Source organism: Oreochromis aureus, linkage group 1 (genome assembly GCF_013358895.1).
Source record: "Oreochromis aureus strain Israel breed Guangdong linkage group 1, ZZ_aureus, whole genome shotgun sequence".
Taxonomy (NCBI): Eukaryota; Metazoa; Chordata; class Actinopteri; order Cichliformes; family Cichlidae; genus Oreochromis; species Oreochromis aureus.
This window is the reverse complement of record NC_052942.1, coordinates 8,897,217-8,920,449: the sequence shown is the minus strand read 5'-3', so window position 1 is coordinate 8,920,449 and position 23,233 is coordinate 8,897,217. Positions and strand designations below refer to the sequence as shown.

The following is a 23,233-nucleotide window of genomic DNA, read 5'->3' as shown; positions in this document are numbered from 1 at the left end:
TCATGCCGCCGTCTGTTGGGGTCTGGCCACAGGACCTCATCGACATCGCAAGCAATGTCTTCTCCCGCTAGGCACCGGGGAAAATATCCCCTTGCATGTCGAAACCATCCATGGATTGCTGTCACCTGAATGTCGCCGCAGGCCTGTTCCATTGCCTGCAGAAGAGGCATGCGGGCATGTGGTTGGCGGTCATATACACGCCATCTCCAAGCCGAAAAAAATTCCTCTATAAGGTTTAAAAATGGTGAGTAAGGGGGCAAGTATACCACTTCAAGTTGATTGTGGTTGGAGAACCAGGCCTGGACCAGAGCAGCCCGATGGAAACTGACATTATCCCATATCACCACAAACCTGGGCTGATCTGGTCTGTTCTGTACAACTATATTATGGAGAGCATCTAGAAATGTGAGTATATGTTGGCTATTGTATGGACCTAGTTTTGCATGATGATGCAGAAGCCCTCGAAGGCTTATGGCAGCACACAATGTGATATTTCCCCCGCGCTGCCCTGGGACGTGCACAATTGCCCTTTGGCCAATTACATTACGACCCCGTCGTCTTGTTTTGCACAGGTCGAATCCAGCTTCATCAATGAAAATGAATTCATGAGGCTGTGCAGCTCCATCCATGGCCAAGATTCTCTGTAACAAAAAGAGGACATATTACTGTACTACAGTGCTACACATAAAGAACCCTCACCTCATCACACAGGTACCTGTGCAGCTCTCAGAATGGATCCATGTGGTACTGATATGGTACATATTCAGCTGCTACTGGAGTTCACCAATACTGTATTGTAAATGTAAAGGACAGTTACACTTACCCGTACATATTCAGCTCGAAGTCCTTTGACCCTGTCACTGTTCCTCTCAAATGGGACACTGTAGAGCTGCTTCATGGTGATGCTGTGTTTTCCCAAGATGCGTCTGATGGTGGTGATGCTCACATGGTTTATGTTGTTGAACACTTGCCTGTCTGCAAGTATTGTCTTTCGTAGCTGGTGGAGACGGATGGCATTGTCTGCGCTCACTAGGTCCACAACGGTAAGTTCCTGCTGTTGTGTGAACAGGCGTTGGCATCCTCCCCCAGAAGGTCTTCGAGTCATTCTAGAGACGTACAACCACATATTGTCATCGGTTTGCTTATTTTTCTTACAGTACTTTACTGTATATACTGTATCATCCACTGTACAACACTGTACTTCAATATAAGTAATCATGGTATGTTTCACAAAAACTACCACTTTGGCTGCAAAAGGAGCATTAGCACCCTGCAATATCCTGTACACTTGATATGGTCATGTGATATACTGTAGAACAGTGCTATAAGAACCATCTGAGTAGAGCAGAAGGTAGAGAGGTGATGACATACCTGTTTTCTAGTCGGAATGTTCTTATTACAGATGCCACTGTGAAGCGGCTTAGATGTGGGTGGACTCTCTGCCCAGCTTCCCTCATGGTCAGGCCATGGTTGATGACATGGTCCACCAAAGTTGCTCTTATCTCATCAGAAATATGGGTCCGTGCATGGCCTCTTCGACCTCCTCCTCCTCCTCCTCCTCCTCCTCCTCCTCCTCCTCCTCCTCTTCCTCTTGCTCTCCCTCCATCCATGCTTGCAAAGTTCTTGAAATGGCTAAACTGAGGGCTTTTTGTAGTTGGCTAATTGGTGTTCAGTTTTGCAAGTAAGTGCCTTCAGGTGTGTATTTGAGTGGTTGCAATTACCCGATGTGTTTTGTATTTTGGATACATGTGTTTTCCAAATGGCACCCTGAAATTTCATTTTTGAACGAAGTGTCTTATGTATGACATAGAGTGTAGTATGCAGGACCATGTGTGTTGCATAATTGCAACTAGAGTGCAAAGCAGCGCTTTTGTTTAAGGTATGGGTACATGTGTTTGAGGTATGGTAACAAAAGCTTCAAGTTGTGTTACTTTAGTCTAAGCATGGGTTTATAGTGTTCAAGCAATGGGCAAAAACTGTAAGGAGGGATACAGGAGGAAATCCAAATAACAACACTGGTCCAGCCAGATTAAGTCAAACAATGATTTTAATGAACACGCGTGGGGAGATGTACATAGCATTCCAACAACGCCCTGTTTTCGTCTCTTTCCCACCGATGCCTTCTTGTTCCAGTAGCCCACTTGTCGTCAGGGTGCCCTAACTCACAGTGTTTTGTATTTATTTCTGTAGTATGTAATCGTTGCTAAGTAGTGTTTGCACATTGGCTGGTTTTGTGTGGTTGATTTTGAGAAAAGTTAAAATAGTTTTGGGTCAAATGTTTGGTTTTGCAAGACAAGTCGAAGGTTTTGTGTGTGTAGCTTGAATTTTAGAGTTTGTGTTTAGTGTTTTGAGACACAGACAAGACAGAGACAAGAGATGAGATTTTAGGAAATGTGTTTTAGCAATTCAGAAAAACTGTAATATGGCTACACCTCTTTGTTTGGAGTTGTGACAGGCCGAGTATGTGTGAGGGAACTGTGGAGAAGTGAGTGTGTGTGCAGATGTTTTGGACACAAAAAGTGACAAGTGAATTAAAACATGCAGCCACCAAATAACCATTCTAGAGTGACCTAAAAATAAAATGAAAAAAAAGAAAAGAAAAGAAACAGGCTATGCTGATCAGAGCGGCATTAATTCTTCCATGTAGACATTTCTATTAGTGGGAAGGGATAGTAAAAAAAGAAAATCAAAAATAATTGTCACGATCGATAGCAGGGACTCAAGCGCAGAGCAGGTTGACGTTTCCAAACACAGTTTATTTACAACACCAGTGCAGAATATATACAGTGAGGGGGAAAATCCAGGGTTCCAAAGGTCCAAGGGGAAGCTCTCTCACACTCGTTCTCGTCTCCACGTCCAAACTCACACATGTTCACGCAGCAGGAAGGTCACAGGTCCGAGGAGGAAAACTATCACACAGGAGAGGGAAATTACTCAAAAGTCACAAAACACTCGAGCATAGATTCACGGGAGCTGAGAGGATCACTAACATGTCTCGCACAATCATCCAGCGATGAGAAGGTCTGCTTCCCGACCTTAAGTAGTAGACAGGTAATGACAACTGATCGCGAACAGGTGTGTGGGCCAAGGGCGGGAGCCCGCAGTGAGCTGCGCCCAGGCAGAGCGGTGAAGGAGAGAGAGAGAACACAAAACACATGTAGCCTTGCGGGGCTGGCTGGGTAGACACGGGGACCATGACAATAATTGTTTGTGTAGATATAGATCACCTGACTCAGTACAGCCAAGGCCTGATGTTTTCGTCACGATAAAGCTGCCCGTTGACGTACAGCTTATATACTGTAATGACAGCTCGGGAGCCTGAATGAACTTTTTTCGGATCGGCAACAGGACCTTGTGTCGCTCCAGGATCTCTTTGGGAAACTTATTGTTCACACCAAAGTCCCGACTACAGATCCTTTTGTTTGAAGTGTTCGAATTTGGCCACTATCATTCTGGATCTGCATTCATCTGGACATTTGCCTCCCAGACGGTGAGCCCGATGAAAAAACATGGTTTTAACTACATCCCCCAGAGTTTTAAGTGGGTTTGGATGAATTCTCTCATCACTGTTTCTGGATCTTCTGGTTTAAGTTTAATTCAATTTCAGATGCAACAATGAAAAAGAAATTCTCTATAAACTCTGATTCAAAACATGTCTGTTGAAAGAATGCTATAGTGTTTAATATTATTCACTGAACCAAATATCTGAGAATAATCTTCACTCAAGTTATTGTTTCAATGTCTTTCCACTTGAGGGCAATTTCATAAAGTATGCAAGAGGCCATTATTCAGCTTGAAAGTTCTTAAAATGTCAGAAGAACCTGTGTAATGACAGTACAAATCAGGTTCAGCATAACCTTGAGTGATAAAACAAGCCATTTAGAAGGTCCAGCTGAAAAGGTAATACTCTCACACATCCTAGCAGCTGGGGATTCTGATTAAAAGCAACATCCAAAGATCCACAGATGATCTGCTGCAGGTTATGATGGTGATGTGAGTGAAACTCTGTCTCTGAACTTTTTTTTTCCATTTAAGGCTGAACATAAAAGATGTAAGAAAAAAATAACCTGAAGGCTGAGTACAAGTAGTAACCAGCTTTTCAGACAACAGACTGCATTGTGATGCAAACTGCATGGGTACTTTTCACACAAACATTTGCTGCAATTATCTCAAAATTAGTTTAATGTGTATTATAAACCCTAAGCGCAAACACTAATTAATAATCTGTATTATTAAATCAACGTATTCAAGTCAGGTCAAAAAACTACATGCAATTAAAAAACAAACAAACAACAACAACAAAATCCTACAATAGCACACTAATATATTCTTAGACCTCCCACTGGGCTTTGTTGCACATTGGAGTATCTAAAGATAGAATGATTACAAATTAGAGTAATCAGCATTCTTAATTAAATTAATTTAACTGAAAGTCAAATAATGAGCAATAACTTGAAAAATAAATGATCGCAGCAAAAACTTCAGGGCTTCCAGACTCCAGCTGAAGGTGTATGGTAGCAGCTACCTGTCATGTATGAGTCATGGCAGGTAATTCCACTGGGCCTTTGTTTGTTTGACAGCAGCACACTGCTGACTGCACCTCCAACTGCTCCTCTGATAATAGTGTTTATGTACTTTGGCCCCACAAGGCAAGGCAAAATGGCCATACTAACAAGAAAGGCAGTGGACAGAGGCAGGCAGAAATGGCACTGAGTCATCTCCTCAAAAGCATTCACTGCATTGTAGTTAACGAACAGTGTTTTTTTTTTTCTTCTGTTAAACACTTGTATACATTTTCTTTTCTTAGTTTGCACTTGTAGTAGCAGAGGGCTAGTTTTTGGTACTGAAAAAATGGATTTCTGCAGCCAACTGAAGTGGCACCAAAGAGGAGGGGCAATCATTTTGCTCCCAGTAGACTCTTAAAAGTCAGCACTCCATACATTGTTAAAACTACTGCTCACATGGCAGTAAACAGCAAAGCATTCTGTGACTGTTACGCAGAGGATTTCCTGCATGTGTCTGACTTCATAATCAACACTGCTGAGCAGGAATGCCCCTAAAATTTCTCTGTATTAGGAGAAAGACTCCCCTACACACAATATGTGTGCAGGTGACCTCACCTTCAGTCATATAGAAGTCACTGAGCCACTGTCAAAATATGTAACAGTGACCGACAACCGGAAATTAATGTCACTGATATTTTAATATTAACTGTACACTGAGCTTAAAGACACTGCTTAAGTGCTTAAAATGCTGAGGGCACACAGACCTGCCTGTAACAGGTTATTAATGAAACTCAGAAGAATGTTGATCAGGGTTTCATAATATATTAGCAAGAACTGGCAGTTAAATTATTTGACCCTTAATCATAGATGTTGGACATGTGATTTTACAGGACACAAAGTTATCTCACTAATTAGGTAATTCCATCCATCCATCCATTCGCTTCCGCTTATCCTTTTCAGGGTCGCGGGGGGCGCTGGAGCCTATCCCAGCTGTCATAGGGCGAGAGGCGGGGTACACCCTGGACAGGTCGCCAGTCTGTCGCAGGGCCAACACACAGGGACAGACAACCATTCACACTCACATTTAATTAGGTAATTAAATAACTAATTAACTAAATAAGTAGTTAGAGTTAGCTCTGTTAGGGGATCTTTGCAACAAATTGACTATTGATTAGTTCTCCCTGTTTACATAAAGACATCAGTTCTATTAAACTAATAATAATGTTTCAGTTTTTGTAATTATAAGTTATCTAAAAGAAACACAGCCAGGGTACATTCTTATGTGTAAGCATGAATACACCTCAGGCCAGTAACTAAAGTCTTGCATACAATAGTTTGTTGGTTTCCAAATCATGTCCCAAGGCATACTGGTTTGCTGGTTTGCCTTGAGGCAAGTCCAAGTATGATGTGGGATTTTGTGGAAACCATATGTAATTATCTCCAATAAATAAATAAATAATGACAGAAACCTGTCTTATACTTTAGTTGAACTGGACTGAACTGAACTATTAACAGACCTTAGCCCAAGTGTGTCATCTGGTGGGAGAAAGCAGCTAATAACATAGTGCCAAGCACACTAAAAGGGAACTTGAAAACCAAAAATCTCCTGTAAGAGAAACCTGACCAGGTATACCCCTCCACTTTATAGACTATGGTGGTTCTGTTTATTAGGACAGATTAGGCCTCTCTTCAGTTGAGTGAACTTTTGCTAGAAGCTAAATGGGATAAGTAAAATATGATTTAAGGATTAATTGACAAATTTGTCCAAACGCAAATGCCATTTTAGGTCAATGGAAATGTACCTTTTAGACGATTTTAGTGCAATATTAGACAGATAACCAGAGTAAATAAACAATGCAATGGAAGAACCTATCCAACCAACTTTAACATCATTCAAAAGTGTATTTTGTTCACGGATACTTTTCATTATTGTTTGATGGATTCAGGGTTTGACACTACAGCAGCTATTTTGAAAACAGCCATACTGTTTTCAGTATGACCTGATAGACTTTGTCACTATTAAGACTGTTTTCTCTTGCCATCTAATTTTGTAAAAGGATGCCTTGTGCATGTCTCTGTGACATCAGTGGGATCTGTCAGAGTTTGACACCCTGAAATGAAAAGCAATGGCAGTGTGGTACATAAGGACAGTTCTCCACATCCAGTCACACTGTTGGCTTTTTTGCTTATGAACAAATAATGATTCGTATTTATTTTCTACATACCAGATCTCCATCCAATAGATTGAACATTTGGCATCTGATGAAATGGGAGATGGTATCGTGGATATGCAGCCGACAAATTTGCAGCAACTGCATGTCAATATGAACCAAAATGTCCGTTTCCAATCCATTGCAGTGAAACTGTGTTACAAGAAGTAAGGCCGACTGCAAAGGCAAAAGGGGTCCAACCTGGTATCAAGGTGCAACTATGGAAGTAGCTTGTGAGTGTGTATGTACTATTACTCACTACAGTGTTCAAAAAGATGCCATCTCCAGTTAGTTCAGCAAAATAACAAAGTTACATTTCGTAAATCAAAGGGAATGAAGATGAGCAGCAAAAATTCATATTTAGGAACTCGTTGTTCACAATTTGAGAAATTTTCTGAATTTAAAGCTTGAATAAAGTAGGATAAGGAAACTACATCAGTAACACACTAGAGTTTTTAGTGACATTTCTACAAGTTGTTGCGAAGGCCACAGCACAATTAACATGTATTAAAGATTCACAATTTCACCTCCCCACAGAATTAATATGACATTTGGCGGTGCCACAAATTGTGATATATTAAAGACAATTACCTCAGGGTCAAGCAGTACAAGGTCTGTGCTCAATGAGGACATGACTGTCTGAAAGTTCCAAATAAGTTTTCACGTAAGAGATAAATTAGAAGGATTATTGCCTGAGCCCTTGGGCACTATTTTAAAGACAGGCTTCTCTTCCATCTCCTCCATATGGATAAGCCTGAAATCCTCCAGCCTTTCAGTATTCTTTGTGACAGCGCGACTTTCATAACATGCACTTAGAATAAAAGGTGCTCTTAAGATTCATAAATGTGCACTCACAGTGGACAATCCATCATAATCATGGTTGCATACTGTACATAGCTCAGTGGGCACAGCAGTCTCTTTCTATCTCAGCTGCTGACATTCAAACAAAGCACTGGCTCCTCCACTCCTCTGCAGGATCCCAATGAAAAACAACAACAAATGAATCACAGGCAACAGCAGCCCACTTTGCTCCCTTCACAGCATATAAAATGTCAATGCGCACAACAATCCCTTACAGTGATGGATGGGTTAGAGTCACTGCTCTGTTCGAAACACAAAGCACCAACTACACCTCGGACTACCTACACATTTCACACTTCTTTGTAAATGCCACACCTGCACCTGCCTCTCCATTACCATGTGTGATTTTTCTGTCTGGCATAACGTAGTGTCAAACAAGGACACCCTAGTCATGACCCGGTGTCATTGCTGTATGTCTGTGCTGAGAGCACTTGGCTCTTTTTACAGCTAGCTGAAAACCAAGTTGATGATGTGTAATGTAGTGCACACAGACATTGGCAAGGTGAGTCCCAAATCTGATATTAACCTTGATTGTACAACGCTAATGTACAATCAATCAATCTTTTTGATAGTAGATAATAATAATGATAATAATGGATTGCATTTATATATCGCTTTTCGAAGACCCTCAAAGCACTTTACAATTCCACTATTCATTCACTGTCACATTCACACACTGGTGGAGGCAAGCTACAGTTGTAGCCACAGCTGCCCTGGGGCAGACTGACAGAAGCGAGGCTGCCATATCGCGCCATCGGCCCCTCTGGCCAACACCAGTAGGCGGTAGGCGGAGTGTCTTGCCCAAGGACACAACGGCCAAGACTGTCCGAGCCACGGCTCGAACCGGCAACCTTCCGATTACAAGACGAACTGCCAGCTCTTGAGCCACCATCGCCCCAGGTCCTATGCTGTCAATTTTGTAGAATTAAAGTCTACTTTGACTAATCTGTGGGGCTTCTTCAGGAGGTTAGCGAGCTATATAGAACTCTTCCGCAAATAGAAAATCTGGCATACATTTTACTTTCTTCTTCACTGCATATTATTAGGGAAATCAGGGTCAGTCTGCCCTATTTGACTTATAAAAATATAATGTTGCTCAGATAGGTAGAAGAAAAAAGCAGCAAAAGGACAGGGGAACATCAAAAATACTCACAGAGCTTGTTTCCTGTCCTTGAGATTTTATTTTGAATTTAGAAACTATGTGAAAATCCTTGTCTCTGTGCTGCAGGGTGTAAACTGGGTACAGTTTGACCTGGAGGACCTTATTTCTCACCTTTTCTTTTAATAAAAGTAGAGGAGAGTATTTTCTTGATTTCCATAATTAATTACCCTTTCAAGGCCAGTATATATATACATACATATATATATATATATATATATATATATATATATATATATATATATATATATATATATATACAATGTGATTAGTCTAATGAGGCACATAAATAAGTATTTTATGGCATATTCATGGCTTTTTTGGTCTTTGCTTTACAGCTGGCACTGTTGTGTGACAGAGGAGCACTCCAGGCAGCTAAGTAAATCTGCTCTAAGTGGTCACACTGCGACCCTCACTTACTAAGATGCTCAATCATTGCTATACAGCAGCATTTGAGATTAAAAAACAGTATTTTGGTCATTTCATTACTGTCTTGCCTCCCTTCCTTTTGTCTCTCTTTCAAATACAACAGTTTCTCTAGACGAAAAATAAATTAACAAATATGTTTGTCATTACTTTCAAATTATGACAGATGAAAACATTTTTTTTGTCTGTCACCCTATTCAGTAAGAAAGCACTATTATCAGCTTTGTGCAAATGACAGTCATAGAAAACAGTTTTTTGACTGACTGCCAATAAGGTTATAATTTCCCTGAGATTTTACACAAAAGCCATTTTATTAAGGATAGGAACTTAGATTAACATTTTTTTTAAGTCCATGAATTCTTATGGATTAAAGATGGTACCTTGGTAATATAGTCTCAGCTCGTTGTGTTTGGTGCTCTAATTTATGCCATGTTCTAAGCTCGAGTCTTGTTTGTGAGCAGTGACAGTATTCTGGCCTGGCTGGCCAGAAAACGACTTGTCTTTACTGAACCTAATCAAAAATTAATTTAAAAAGCAATCATAACTAAAGGGTATGCAGCATCCAGAACAATATACCTTATATTTTAACACCACAGTATGTGTGTGTATGGTTGAGAAGTATTTGGGGGCCAGTGTTTACCACATGAATGACTGTGGCTACTGTATAAAATCACCTCAAAAGTTCCTGGAGCCAAGTTAACAGGTAAACAAATATACCTGTCCACACACTGATAGTAGTAACAGGATGACTCAAATGGACCAGAGATGGTTGCGGCTAACCATCGACAATGGCAAAACTGAAACCTTTACTATATTTTACTTTTGTGTGTTTTATCAGCAGGAAATTAGGAGGCATGTAGTGGGGCAACAGGACATCGTCCATCATTCGGCAGGAAATTACACAAAAAAATAACACACCGAAAGCCCTTGTAAGTTTGTAAAACTCATTTGCACAAAACAGGAACTGTCTGCGAGCATGTGACAGAAAAAAATGGAGAATCTTGTATTGGGCACATACAGTTGTTGTACTCTAGAATGAATTGTGACCTGAGGTTATTCTCTCACATTGATAGTCTGAGCAGTAATACTTAGCTTCACAAAATGCTGTTGGGCTTCTAAAGTTTTGAAAAGAAAAAAAAGAAGAAAAAGCATGCACAAACACAGACAAACATCCAGCACTGCCTATTATGTTTGAGATGTAGTCGACCCGAAAGGCACGCAAAGGTAAGAGTGGGTGACATCTCTAAACTTCCAACAACTCCTCTGCAAATGTGTGATGAATTAAAATAAGGAAAGCCAGAGGTGGCCCTGACCTTTAGGAAATGTATGGGCACACTACTAAGGCATTTATCATTTTCTAATTAAGTTATGTGGCAAAAGCATATCTGTGTGCCCAAAGTCTGTGGTAAAATGGGTCTCTATCAGTATGAAATTATTACAAAGCCATGTTTAATTAATGAAATATGACCCAGTGTCAGAGCTAATATATCAAAAAGAGTTACTATAGTCTAAGACTATTTTGTAGCAAAGGACAAAGAGGAATGAAAGGAGGAAAGAGTTCTTTAATTCTGACATATGCTAATTTGACCTGATACATTTTATGTGTTTCAGATTTTATATTTTGAAAGCACTCAGTATCTTTTTAATAAAAGAAATGTGGAAAATGGGGCAAACAATGACTTTTTTTTTCTTGTATGCAGAGTTAGATAACTATGGAGCATGCTTTGATTAAGAATCTGGAGAATATAAATATTATTGACATAAAGAATAAAGTTGTTTGTGTCAATGTTGCACATTTCCCTTTATTCTCTACGGGACTATGTGCCTGTTCACACTTGTCACAGGGTGATGCGCTACAAATCAAAGTTGAGCTGGCCTCATCTTGTTGGGTGCTGCAGTGATGGATAAACAATCAACCATCCTATGTAGTAGCCTGCCACCCGTTATCATTTTGTAAACATGGCTCAGTGTGAACAAATGACGGGGAAGAACACAGTAGCTGGTTATAATCACCTCTATACGTGATATGAAATAATGATGGTATTTATTGGTATACTGTCACTGGAGGTGTTGCGACTGGTTATGTGTGCTATTAACATCTTTTTATTTCACCAACTGCCTATAAATAATGATGATATCACATATAACTCACAATGCCAATAAATCTGTACTTTTAGTGCATACATCACTGCATTGTTGTTTAGCTTATAAACCTGTGTAACTTAGTCACAGTAACAGTACACTTTGTTAATGAATACTAGCTGTGTGTGAAACTATATTTTGTATTATATGCAGATGATGACTAAAACAAAAAATAGAGCCAGACGTTTTCTCAAACAGCTTTCAGTTATTAGGTTGTTTTGACTTGGCTGTGATTGCTATTTTTATATGTTGATCTTCAGGGCTGTTTCCACGCTATGATTTCTTTTCATTCTTGGATTCCCACTGGAAATGTCCCTGACCATCTTTGGTGAATATAAAAAGCATTCACAGGCATTATTGGCAGCACACCTACATACATTTTATATACATACATATATATGTATATAGATATAGATATATAGATATATATCTATATATCTATATATCAAAAAGAGTCCATACAACAGGGTGAGAATTAATACAAGCTAGGATATGGCTTTGTTCTATTTTCAAAAATCCAAGTGTCCACTGTTGCAATCTAATGAGTGTGCTGCTGCAATGCAGATAATGTGTAACGCATTTTAAGATCTAGGGACTCACAGCCACTGTTCAAGCTACATATTGGTTGTAATGCACAGTATACTGCACAGTTACTTTATGTTTGCTACAGTTTCTCCCCAAATTCACACCACAATAACTGTTTGAGTATATATAAGAAATTATTTAGATGGCATCTGATTGTTATTGCCAACAAGCAACTTCAGGTTGTGGAAAGGAAACTTATCTGGTGCCACATTAAAACCAGGGTGAGACACAAAGTGTAAGAATCCAAAATTAAGGCATAGCAATTCTTACCAAGTCTGTTGGTGTCACTGTGGAATGAATAGGGACTGTATGGTCTGTTGTTCCACCAATTTGATCTATTTGAACAACCTTTACCATTGGCTTTTATGTTCCCAAAATATATTGTGATGGTTTTGGAGTCCTCCTGACTTGGTTACTATGAGATTAGATACAGACATTCACGGTGTCCTTTTAATAAATCCTGACCACTTTGTTTGCACCCTGTCTTTTCTACTATTAGTGGCCTTACTATGAACTTTTCATTTATCTACAGGGTGGGCCATTTATATGGATACACCTTAATAAAATGGGAATGGTTGGTGATATTAAAGTCCTGTTTGTGGCACATTAGTATATGTGAGGGGGCAAACTCCTCAAGATGGGTGGTGACCATGGTGGCCATTTAGAAGTCGGCCATCTTGGATACAACTTTTGTTTTTTCAATAGGAAGAGGGCCATGTGACACATCAAACTTATTGGTAATGTCACAAGAAAAACAATGGTGTGCTTGGTTTCAACGTAACTTTATTCTTTCATGACTTATTTACAAGTTTCTCTTTGTTCACAGCCATTGACATGTCGAAGAGGTTAACACGTGAGGAGCGGATCGAAATTGTATTGATATCTGGTGAACGCAGTAACTGGGTCATTGCAGCAGATTTCAATGCAGGACACCCTACGAGACCACCCATCTCCCATGCTACAGTTAGCAAACTGCTTGCTAAGTTTCGTGAAACTGGTTCAGCGTTGGATTTGCCAAAATGTGGACGCAAGAAAACTGTCACTAATGAAGAAACATCAGTGGCTGTCCCAGCTTCATTCAGCAAGAGCTCACAGCGTAGCACTCGCCACATGTCACTGGAGAGTGGCATTAGTCGAACATCCCTTCGGCGGATATTAGCTACTCACAAATGGCACCCTTACAAACTCCAGCTACTGCAGCATCTCAACAAGGATGACCCAGATCGGCGCACAGAATTTGCAGAATGGGCAAAACAAAAATTGGAACAGGACCCTCAGTTCACGCAGAAGATTTTGTTCAGTGATGAGGCAAACTTTTATGTGAATGATGAAACCACCGCTATTGGTCTGACACTAACCCACATTGGATGGATCCCTCCAAGACTGTTGGAACAACAAAAGTGATGGTTTGGTGTGGTATATGGGGTACAACGATAGTGGGTCCATTCTTCATCAATGGAAACCTCAAGGCCACTGGATATTTGAAATTGCTACATGATGATGTGTTTCCCTCTTTATGCACTGAAGCTGGCACGTTCTCTGAGTTTTTCCAGCAAGATGGTGCACCACCACATTATGGGTGCCAGGTCCGAGCATTCCTAGATGAACAGTTTCCTGGAAAGTGGATTGGTCGTCGTGGGCCAGTTGAATGGCCCCCAAGGTCTCCCGATCTGACCCCCTTAGACTTTTATCTTTGGGGTCATCTGAAGACAATTGTTTATGGTGTGAAGATACGAGATGTGCAGCACCTGAAACTACGGATACTGGATGCCTGTGCTGGCATTTCTCCTGCCGTGTTGCTATCAGTGTGTGAAGAGTGGGAGAAGAGGGTTGCATTGACAATCCAACACAATGGGCAGCACATTGAACACATTTTATAAGTGGTCAAAACCCTTGTCATTTCAACTATTTGTGATGGCCTGTTGGGTGTGCAGGACTAATTGTTGCCAGGAATAGGGAAAAAAAACACCCTAATTTCATTTTGCGTAGTTGATTCATTCACCCAGATTAGATTAGGGCAATCGTAATAGAAGTTTATCAGTGTGATTTCAGGCAATGTATAAATGAAGCACATAGGACGTCTTATCTTAAAACTGTTGCAGTGCTTTCAAAAGAAAGGACAGTGATTGTTCAATTCAATTCAATTCAATTTTATTTATATAGCGCCAAATCACAACAGCAGTCAACTCAAGGCGCTTTATATTGTACAGTAGATACAGAGAAAAACCCAACAATTATATGACCCCCTATGAGCATGCACTGGCGACAGTGGGAAGGAAAAACTCCCTTTTAACAGCAAGAAACCTCCAGCAGAACCAGGCTCAGGGAGGGGCGGCCATCTGCTGCGACCGGTTGGGGTGAGAGAAGGGAAACAGGATAAAGACATGATGTGGAAGAGAGACAGAGATTAATAGCAGGTACGAGTCAATGCAGAGAGGTCTATTAACACATGGTGAGTGAGAAAGGTGACTGGAAAGGAAAAACTCAATGCATCAAGGGAGTCCCCGGCAGCCTACGTCTATTGCAGCATAACTAAGGGAGGATTCAGGGTCACCTGGTCCAGCCCTTACTACATGCTTTAGCAAAAAGGAAAGTTTTAAGCCTAATCTTAAAAGTAGAGATAGTGTCTGTCTCCCAAATCCAAGCTGGAAGCTGGTTCCACAGAAGAGGGGCCTGAAAACTGAAGGCTCTGCCTCCCATTCTACTTTTAAATACTCTAGGAACAACAAGTAGGCCTGCAGAGCGAGAGTGAAGTGCTCTAATAGGGTGATATGGTACTACAAGGTCCTTAAGATAAGATGAGGCCTGATTATTTAAGACCTTGTATGTGAGGAGCAGGATTTTGAATTCAATTCTGGATTTAACAGGGAGCCAATGAAGGGAAGCCAATACTGGAGAAATATGCTCTCTCTTTCTAGTCCCTGTCAGTACCCTTGCTGCAGCATTTTGGATTAACTGAAGGCTTTTCTGTGAGTTTTTAGGACATCCTGATAATAATGAATTACAGTAGTCCAGCCTGGAAGTAATAAATGCATGAACTAATTTTTCAGCATCACTCTGAGACAGGATATTTCTAATTTTAGAGATGTTGCGCAAATCAAAGAAAGCAGTCTTACATATTTGTTTAATATGTGCATTGAAAGACATGTCTTGGTCAAAAATGACTCCAAGGTTCCTCACAGTGGAGGCCAAGGTAATGCCGTCCAGAGTAAGAATCTGGTTAGATACCATATTTCTAAGATTTTCAGGGCCGAGTACAATAACCTCAGTTTTATCTGAATTAAGAAGCAGAAAGTTTGCGGCAATCCAGGTCTTTATGTCTTTAAGACATTCCTGCAGTTTAACTAATTGGTGTGTGTTATCTGGCTTCATGGACAGATAGAGCTGGGAGTCATCAGCATAGCAGTGAAAATGTATGCTATGTCTTCTAATGATGCTGCCTAAGGGAAGCATGTATAATGTAAATAGAATTGGTCCTAGCACTGAACCCTGTGGAACACCATAATTGACCTTAGTGTGTGAAGAGGACTCTCCATTTACATGTACAAATTGGAGTCTATTAGAGAGATATGACACAAACCACTGCAGCGCAGTACCTGAAATACCTACAGCATGCTCTAATTGCGCTAAAAGAATATTATGGTTAATAGTATCGAACGCTGCACTAAGGTCTAAGCACAGAGATGAGTCCACTGTCAGAGGCCATAAAAAGATCATTTGTAGCCTTTACTAAAGCTGTTTCTGTGCTGTGATGAGCTCCGAAACCTGACTGAAACTCTTCAAATAAGCCATTCCTCTGCAGATGATCTGTTAGCTGTTTGACAACTACTCTTTCAAGGATTTTTGATATGAAAGGAAGGTTGGAGATTGGCCTATAATTAGCTAAGACAGCTGGGTCTAGAGATGGCTTTTTAAGTAAAGGTTTAACTACAGCCAGCTTGAAGGCCTGTGGTACATAGCCGATTATTAGAGATAGGTTGATCATATTTAAGATTGAAGCACTAATTAATGGCAGGACTTCTTTGAGCAGTTTTGTAGGAATGGGGTCTAAAAGACACGTTGATGGTTTGGAGAAAGTAATTATTGAAGTTAACTCAGAAAGATCAATAGGAGAAAAAGAGTCTAAATGAATATCAATGGTACTAAAAGTAGCTGTAGATAATATTACATCTGTGGGATGATTATTGGTAATTTTTTCTCTAATGATTAAAATTTTATTTGTGAAGAAGTTCATGAAGTCATTACTAGTTAGCGTTAAAGGGATGGTTGGCTCAATAGAGCTCTTACTTTTTGTCAGCCTGGCTACAGTGCTGAAGAGAAACCTGGGGTTGTTCTTATTTTCTTCAATAAGTGATGAGTAGTAAGATGTTCTGGCTTTGCGGAGGGCTTTCTTATAAAGCAACAAACTATTTCTCCAGGCTAAATGATGCTCTTCTAAATTTGTGACACGCCATTTCCTCTCCAGCTTACGAGTTATCTGCTTTAGGCTACGTGTTTGAGAATTATACCACGGAGTCAGGTACTTCTGATTTGAGGCCTTAGTTTTCACAGGAGCTACAGTATCCAGAGTCGTACGCAGTGAGGAGGTAAAATTATTAACAAGATAATCGACCTCTGTTGTGCTAATGAATACTGGGGCGATTACTTTTTTTCTTAAGAAGTGATGTTTATTCCACTGTGCTTGGATATATGGAGGGTCATGAGTCCCAAACTGAATTAAATAAATACATCAGTAAACAAGTAATTAAATTTGTCATTAATTAATTAAAATAAGAAATAATTAATTAAATATATAAATGATTAATTCAAATTCAATGAAATTGTTTGTTATGTTTTCATTCATTTTATTTTACTTTTTAAATGTAATTTAATTTTAAAATGTTTTAATTTAATTTATTGCATGTACTAAATTATCTATTTTTCGTTATGGTATATGAGCTATGACGGTTTTTTACCATCAAGTAACTATTGAGCTGTTTGGTGTTTTGATGACCACAGACAGTGCCTTTAGACAAGAAATGGGCTTATGTAACATTTCACCAGTCTGTTACATTGAGAGCCTTTGTCACACAGACAAAAGTCACTTATGTTCATCTTTCTCACGGCTTCAATCAGACATTCGCACAACATTAATGAAATGAGGTATAGTTCCTGAGTGAAATTATTTAATATATAGAGAGAGAATCCCAGTTTGGATCTGGCGAGACAGACAAATGCTTAAATACTTTTAAGATTAGGCCTAAAACCTTCCTTTTTTTCACTCACCTCTCTTTTTTTTACTCTCTTTGTTTATACAGCACTTTGCATTCAATCATTAGTTATTATTAAACTCTGCTTCTCTTTCACTGCCTTTTCCCTATCTCCCTCCCCTTATGCCTATCATGGCAGATGGCTGCCCCTCTCTGAGCCTGGTTTTGACTTTTTCCTTCCCACTGTCACCAACTGTAGGGTCTTGATGTCCCTTGATGTGACTGTTGTTACAATTTGGTGCTATATAAATTAAACTGAACTGAATTGAATATGCAAGATCAGGCAGTACATCATTGCATGTAATGCACTGTATGAGCTATCTTAGCATGGCACTATTTTGATTTATTTTGATAATTAGAGGAAAGCTCACATAAGTAGTTATTGGAATGCTTCCATACACACTTTAGAAAACCATCTTAATCCCATCAGACAATTATCCAATTGTATCTTATTAAGTGTGACTCTGATAGCTCAGTATTCTGAAATGAAATAAGCAATTAGCTATAATAAACTCTAAAGAAAGGCTTATTAAAACAGCAGGATACAATAATCTTCAGAACTTGGATTATAGTCATTACCGGCGAGTGTAGTTAATCTGGCATGTCACATATTCTGTCCCATCATGGTAACCATCTAATTTTATTAACAAAAAACAAACAAACAGAAAAACATTTTACATGTTACAGCTGTGAAACTGTAGAGCAGGGGTCCCCAATCTCAGTCCACGAGGGCCGGTGTCCCTGCAGGTTTTAGATCTCACCCTGGGTCAACACACCTGAATCACGTGATTAGCTCATTACCAGGCCTCTGGAGAACTTCAAGACATGTTGAGAAGGTAATTTATCCATTTAAATCAGCTGTGATGGATCAAGGACACATCTAAAACCTGTAGGGACACCGGCCCTCGTGGACTGAGATTGGGGACCCCTGCTGTAGAGGAAGGTAAATGAGGAAAAACTCCAAATACGTGAAATGAGTGTTAGGTTTTTGGAGAAGTCTGTGGAGAGTGTGCCTCAGGCAACTAAAGCCACTCAAATTGTGAATTTTGTGTTTTAGGCCCATGTCATTTTTGTGGTCCAGCATTGGTGCTTGAAAGAAAAACAATGTGACATTTCAGACATGATTTGAAAAGCAGAAAACAACCTATTTGCCATATAACCCAATTTTTTCATTACGAAGCTACTCTGATAATTCTTAGAAATTGGTTAGGGCAAACACTGAAGCATGGCATCCCCACCAAAAGGTAATTTTCTCATTTTAAATACTAATTTTTATTGCATACATAAACTAATTTTTCATAGAAATGGGTGCTTATTCATAGAAATGTCTGCAAGGCGCTTTATTGTATCATCTTTAAATCTTCCATAGGTGTTCATCCAGTTTGGGATTGGTGAAGTGGAATGTGTTACCATAAGTACGCTATCAGTAATTTTTTTGACTAATCAATAATCTCTTTTGCCTGGTTGTGAAAGCATTTGCATTTGTTGTGTTCTCTTTAATTAACTTGTAAATGGCCTGTATTTATATAGCGCTTTACTAGTCCCTAAGGACCCCAAAGCGCTTTACATATCCAGACATCCACCCATTCATTCACACACTGGTGATGGCAAGCTACATAGTAGCCACAGCCACCCTGGGGCGCACTGACAGAGGCGAGGCTGCCGAACACTGGCGCCACCGGGCCCTCTGACCACCACCAGTAGGCAACGGGTGAAGTGTCTTGCCCAAGGACACAACGACCGAGACTGTCCAAGCCGGGGCTCGAACCGGCAACCTTCCAATTACAAGGCGAATTCCCAACTCTTGAGCCACGATCGCCCCTTGAACTTGTCACCAATCATGGATTGCATTACTTTTTTTTTCTTTTTTTTTTGTAATCCAAATAAAAGCAAGTTGTCTGTGATGTATGGCTTGTCTTTTTCAGTAATTATAAACTTACAGCAAACAGAAAATTTCTCAGATTCAGTTTGCTTGCCTTGATTCCTGATTGATTTGTGGCAAAATAAGTAAAACAATCAGCACAACAAGACTTTCAGCCAAATTTAATTTCCATACAGCTGCTCATAATTCATACTTACTGATGTCACACAAGGCTGTCATCTACCTATGAATTTAAATCAGTTCTGCCATAGACATTCAAAGAAGAACAGTTTAGTGCTAAATGTGACATTTACCAGTATAATTCCATATTAAAATGGGAAATTCAGTTGTTAAAGCAAAGAAATATTGTCTGCTCTCACTATGGGCTCTATAATCATGCCAAGTGCAGAACGTTACAGTCAGCGAAGGAAATTAGTGTCTTTTTATAGAGTGAAAAAAACTGTTATTTTATAGCAGGTGAATCTTACTCTTTTCTCAAGCTCCAAGTGTACTCTAAGCTCTCTATGTGTAAATGGAAGAAAAGTTTTTCTGGCAATTGTATTGAAATGCCGACTAGTACGTAAATGCATATCACAAACCTTTGACCCAGAGTTTTTTTGACTGATGTTGTGTTATTGGATGTTCTATTTAGTTCCTTTAATATTCATTCTTTGTAGCTTAAGCTTTTAGTTCTTACTTTCAGTTTGTTTCATTTGTGTTCCAGTTGGGGTTTTTTTTTTTTGTTTGTTCTTATGTATAGTTGTGTATGTTATTTTTAGTGCAGTCAGTGTTAACACATTAACGCGTCAAAATTAGCAAATCCCTGTTAACAAGTAAACGCAGATTAGTCCATGTGAGGAGTTACTTGGCGTTAACGCATTAATGCATCTTAAGCGCATTAACGCCGTCATCACGACTAACGCGATTAACAGTTAACTCATCTGGAGCGCAGACTGACTCAAAATCCCTGGAATGTCTCTGTCAACGCATTTCGGGCAGTTTGTCTGACGTTTGTCCATTCTGTGCTTCAGACGGGTTGAGTGTGTTAAAAATTGTAATCGTGTTAATCGTGATGAGGCTGTATTAATGCATTAACGCTGACAGCACTAGTTATTTATGTATTCTATGTTAAATTGTATTGTGTATTTTTCTCTGTATTTAGTTATTTACTGTGGGGGTTTTTGTGGTAGTCCTTTGTCTTCTGTTCTTCATTCTGTAGTGACTGAAATGTATTAACACACTTATGAAAGAGAACTTCAGCACATAAACTGTTTAATATGACAAGTAAAAAAAACAGACGCTTTTAAACACCAGGCCTTCTTTAGTGTTCTTTAGAGTATGTGGTGTGAAAATCTGGAACAGTCTGAGTTTACAACTGAAACAATGCAAAAATATTCATAGATTTAAATTTCTCTACAAACAGTTGGTCTGGTCACAGTATAATCAATGATGGTGTTAGTGTGCTCTGAAATGTCTGTTCTCTTACCATTGCTGGCATGGATTCCAAGGGGAAAAAAAAAAAAAAAAAAAAAAAAGTTTGTGTGTATGTATGTATATATATGTACATGTGTGTGTAGATATATATGTATGTATGTATATGTATGTGTGTTTGTTACTTGTAATTATTATTGCCTGTTACCTGTGGTAACGCAATTTATAATTAATATATTCTGTATTCAGTTATGAAGGTTCTATTTGTTTTGCTTGGGCGTAGCTGCGGGAAGTTTATTGTTTTTGTTGATAAGTGAATATAGGGGTGGGATTTAATAAGTTTTCTTCATCCCACTCCTTTTCAGGTACATTTTGTTGTTTGTTTTTGTTTTTGTGCACTTTATGTTCAACTTTATTGTTGTGCCTGAAATGAACAAATTAAAAAAAAAAAAAAAAAAAAAAAAAAAAAAAAAGCCTTGCACTGAAGTGTTGCCTTGTATTATACCTGCCAGTTTGTTTATTTGCAAACTGTTATGCATTACTAAGGCCATTTTCCTCACATACACTCTACATTTGTTTACATTCAAGCAAGGAGACTGATGGGACTTATAGTTTGTTGAGTGCCGCTGGCTGAACAAGTTTATTGTTTCAGGAGTTAGAGGAGTTAGAGTCACACATATAAAAGAACCAGGTATTGATTTGCACAGAGGGAGATAAAATTCACAGGAACAGCTGTTTTCATGTAGCAAAATAAGTTGTGTATTGGCCTAAAAATCTCTTGTTAATCTTTTGCTTATACCCTGTGTTTTTGTAAACGTTAGTTAACGCAAAATTGAAGTTATATGTCTACATAAATGAAAAATGCAAATGCAAAGGAGTCTCGTTTTAACTTTTGTTTCATGTCTGTTAATAAATGGAAAAAAGGTGTCTGGAGCAAGTAAATAATCTACCATCATCAAAACCTAGTCACTTAGAGTATATTTGTCTGTTTGCTGATTGGTGCAACACATGGTATGGCTCCCCAGAGCCCTGACTACAACAGTCAGCTGATGAGCCAAAATGCTGCAGTGAGAGTACTGATAGGGATAGAAAGAGACAGTATATTTATCCCATATTGGCTTCTCTTCACTGGCTTCCTTCCAGAATTGAATCCTTCTCCTCACACACAAGGTCTTAAATAATCAGGGCCTATCTTTTCTTTAAGAACTCATAGTACCATATGACCCCAATAGAGCACTTTACTCTCAGACTGATGACTTAGTTGTAGTTCCTTGAGCAATGAAAGGCAGAGCTTCAGCTTTCAGTCTGTTCTTCTATGGACTGCGCTCCCAGTTTAAATTTGGGACAAAGACACCCTCTTTACCTTCTCAATTAGATTCCTGTTTGATAAACCATAGTTAGGGCTAGATAGGGCTGGATCAGGTGACCCTGAATTCTTCCTTAGTTATGCCATAATAGGCCTAGGCTGCTGGGGAGTTCCCATAATGCACTGGGTGTTTCTTCTCTTCTTCTCTTACCTCTTTTCACTCTATGGGGGTGTCCAAATTCATGGGCTGCATCCTCCTGAGGACGCATGTGTAGACCGATTATGTCACAGCGACGCAACGAAGGCTGTCCAAATTCGTAGACTCCTCCGAATGCGGCAGCCAAATGCGTCCTCCTTTTCCCCGAATTTGAAGGATGGGTCGGGTGTGTCCTTTGTGGCCCACCATATCCCAGAATTCAAAGCGCGGCCCAGCCAAACTCCAGTTTCCGGCAATGGCGGCCGCTACTAAGTTTTAAAATTACTCTTATTAATCTTTCTGGGTCACAAAATAAACTTTTAACATATTTTCAGGCAAGAATGTAGCTGTGTAAACTTCAAATATCTGCTTGGTTTATCAAGATATCACATATTTGCAAAAGTGCTTCGACGTTTTCGGAGACGTCTGTTACCCACCAGCTCGATAGCTAGCCGGGAGCTTGAGGGTCACTGGGTTCGCCGAGAACGGCAAACTCCCGGCATATCATTTTCAGATCAACGCGGACTTTCGCTCGCTCAGCTTAAACGTAACATATAAGTCACTTAGACAACCTAAAAATGTTATTGTTTGGCTTTTTTCAGTGTTTTATTTGTTTGTGAGTAAATCGGTTTGGCTGAGATTAAAGTTATTAGATTAGATTAGATAAAATAAAACAAAACTTTATTAATCCCCCGAGTGGGTTCCACCTTGGTTTTCACACAGCTGAATAAACGTCAAACAGAAAACTGATTAAACAGAAGTGGGAGATCGTCGAGAATTTAAGCCAGTGTCCTGTTATATTTTAGATAGCAAGGAGCAGACAGCTGAGTTTATTAAACTCCACCGAAACAGCGGTGACGCAAATCAGAAGGCTAGACTGTCCAATTTCACAGCCGTTTACTTCCAGCCTACCCGACCTTCTGAGGACCCGGCCCACGTAGACCGCGAAGGCCGGGTCCTCAGGAGGATGCAGCCCATGAATTTGGACACGACTTACGTGTATATACACCACTTTGCATTTAAAAATTAGTTGTTATTAATCTCTGGCTCTCTTCCACAATGCATTCTGTCTCCCTCTCCTCACCCCCAACCAATTGCAACAGATGGCTGCCCCTCCCTTACCTCCCTGGCCATCAAATATTGGTTTGACCTTATTTTTACTACTTAACAACAACTTGTATGAAATTAATAGGCGAATTAAAAAGTGATAAAACTGTTTAAAATGAAAAACACCAGATGAACTTTGAAGTTAATGTTCCCTGTGTTTTCATTTAACAATATATTAACTGAAACATTTTCTCT

General features: G+C 39.5%; 1 long non-coding RNA gene across 1 annotated transcript; it reads left to right on the top strand.

Moving 5' to 3' along the window:
• The first annotated feature begins 2,302 nt into the window (after positions 1 to 2,302).
• Positions 2,303 to 20,816, top strand: LOC116321181. The gene is made up of 3 exons (XR_004199526.2): positions 2,303 to 2,314; positions 11,161 to 11,163; positions 20,336 to 20,816. It is a non-coding gene; the product is annotated as an uncharacterized LOC116321181 (long non-coding RNA).
• Positions 20,817 to 23,233: the final 2,417 nt, after the last annotated feature.